Genomic DNA, 2756 nt, shown 5'->3' on the forward strand with positions numbered 1-2756 from the left:
GAGGTGTAGGGGAAGGCAAAGATGGAGTGTAAGGGAGGAAGTGAGAGTGTTAGGAAGTGTAGAGAGAGAGAGAGAGAGAGAGAGAGAAAGAAAGAGAGAGAGAGAGCTGTGTGCTGGAGGAGTCAACTTAAATATTATGTTTAGCTCAATAGGGCCTTGTTTATGTCCCGCAGGAAAGCACAAGAGGGTACATAGTGTCTACCCTGTCCTCTGTCTGTACTGTGTCGTGTCTGTGTGTCTGTACAATGATTTGGAAGGTTTCGTGGATATGTTAGGTCATATCGTAGTGAAGGGCGGTGATCAGCGACTTCACCCACAGGAAGGTCTCGTTTCCTTCAGGAGTAAAGAGCGTTATTATGAAACCCAATTTGGTCGTGTAAATAAGGTTTAATTATTGGCTGTAACTCATAATTATCATTACATCACATTACATAACATATTCTTGGGCGTAAAGTTTATAGATAAATTATGATAAATTTTATTTAATTTCTTTTAGGGTGAAATACGAAAAGTGAAGAATTGTCAACAACATTCTTTTGCGTCATTATATTAAATATTTAACTGTGCCTGATTGGCTAAGTGAATTGACCAATGGCGATAAGGATAAGGCTAGTAAGATGTAGTGAAGGTTTATTTTTAGTCTCTCTCTCTCTCTCTCTCTCTCTCTCTCTCTCTCTTTTCGCCTTCCTTCCCCCTTCCCCCTCCTTCCTTTCCTCTCTCTCCCTCTTCCATCACTCCTTCCCTTCCTTCCTCCCCCCTCCCTCCCTCCTCCTCCTCCCTCCTCCTCATCCCCTCCTCCCTCCCTCCTCCTCCTCCTCCCTCCCTCCTACCTCCTCCTCCCTCCCTCCCTCCTCTCCCCCCCTCTCTCTCTACCAAAAACAAATACAAAAAATACCCCAAAAATCACCGTGAAATATCGAATCCAAACTTAATTAACAACTCTAAAAGCATATTTAATAGACTCTGAAATACCTGTTGGATACTGAACCTGTTCCTACGTCACCCAGGCCAGAAACAGCTGACCGACGTAAACAGATGCGCTTATTGGCCTGGCTACTACGTCATCTACCACTACTGAACGAAACCATTCCCAGAGTAACACTGACCTACCAACACAACCAAACGACTTAACAACAACAAAAATAACTCTTACTAATATTACAACTTAATATAATATAATAAAATAGATATCTCAGTTACCCTAGATAAATACGATAAGGTTATGGAAAATTCTGTTCCTCAATGGTGATGGAAATGAAATGGGAACCAAAAAAAAAAAGAACGTAGAACAGAGAAATAAACGGCTAGAACTGTGGTGGGTCGATTTCATTCATTCAGGACCTTCCCCGAGGCGCCTGCACCTACAGCGCCCTCAGGAACCACCCAATATGGCATCTGTGACCTCCTACTGACGTCCAAAGGCAGCTAGGATATATAACAAGAATGGAAAAGACGATCCTACGCTTTGACTCCTTCGTAACATAAGGATTGTGCCGAGATGTGAAGGATATGTCACAATAACAAAGTCGAGTGAGGAGCGTTACTTGTTGGTGGTGGTCAGTGACGGTGATAACAGCTGACAGTCCGGATATTGTAGCTGACAGTCCGGTTATTGCGGTTTTATAGTTGCTGACAGTCCGGTTATTGTGGTCTCATTGTAGCTGACAGTCCGGTTATTGTGGTCTTATAGTTGCTGACAGTCCGGTTATTATGGTCTCATTGTAGCTGACAGTCTGGTTATTATGGTCTTATAGTAGCTGACAGTCCGGTTATTGTGGTCTCATTGTAGCTGACAGTCCTGTTATTGTGGTCTTATAGTAGCGACAGTCCGGTTATTATGGTCTCATTGTAGCTGACAGTCCGGTTATTGCGGTCTTATAGTAGCTGACAGTCCGGTTATTGTGGTCTCATTGTAGCTGACAGTCCGGTTATTGTGGTCTTATAGTTGCTGACAGTCCGGTTATTATAGTCTCATTGTAGCTGACAGTCTGGTTATTATGGTCTTATAGTAGCTGACAGTCCGGTTATTATGGTCTTATAGTAGCTTACAGTCCTGTTATTGTGGTCTTATAGTAGCTGACAGTCCGGTTATTGTGGTCTTATAGTAGCTGACAGTCCGGTTATTGTGATCTTATAGTTGCTGTCAGTCCTATTTTTGTGATCTTATAGAAACTGACAGTCCGGTTATTGTGGTCTCATTGTAGCTGACAGTCCGGTTATTGTGGTCTTATAGTTGCTTACAGTCCTGTTATTGTGGTCTTATAGTAGCTGACAGTCCGGTTATTGTGATCTTATAGTTGCTGTCAGTCCTATTTTTGTGATCTTATAGAAACTGACAGTCCGGTTATTGTGGTCTCATTGTAGCTGACAGTACGTTTGTGTTTTTATAGTAGCTGACAGTCCGATTATTGTGGTTCATTGTAACTGACAGTCCGGTTATTGTGTTTTTATAGTAGCTGACAGTTCGGTTATTGTGGTCTTACAGTTGCTGACAGTCCTGTTATTGTGGTCTTATAGTAGCTGACAGTCCGATTATTGTGGTTCATTGTAACTGACAGTACGTTTGTGTTTTTATAGTAGCTGACAGTCCGGTTATTGTGGTATCATTGTTGCTGACAGCCCGGTTATTGGAACACACCTGAATGATTGTTGTAGGTATGGATAAGATGGATATAATAGCAGCATGGTGAGGATGTGGATGTGTGGGTAGAGGAAGGGTATGGATAATTTGTGGATGGTGTAGGAGGAGTGAGTGG

Source organism: Homarus americanus, unplaced genomic scaffold (genome assembly GCF_018991925.1).
Source record: "Homarus americanus isolate GMGI-L3 unplaced genomic scaffold, GMGI_Hamer_2.0 scaffold33145, whole genome shotgun sequence".
In the NCBI taxonomy this organism is placed as follows: domain Eukaryota; kingdom Metazoa; phylum Arthropoda; class Malacostraca; order Decapoda; family Nephropidae; genus Homarus; species Homarus americanus.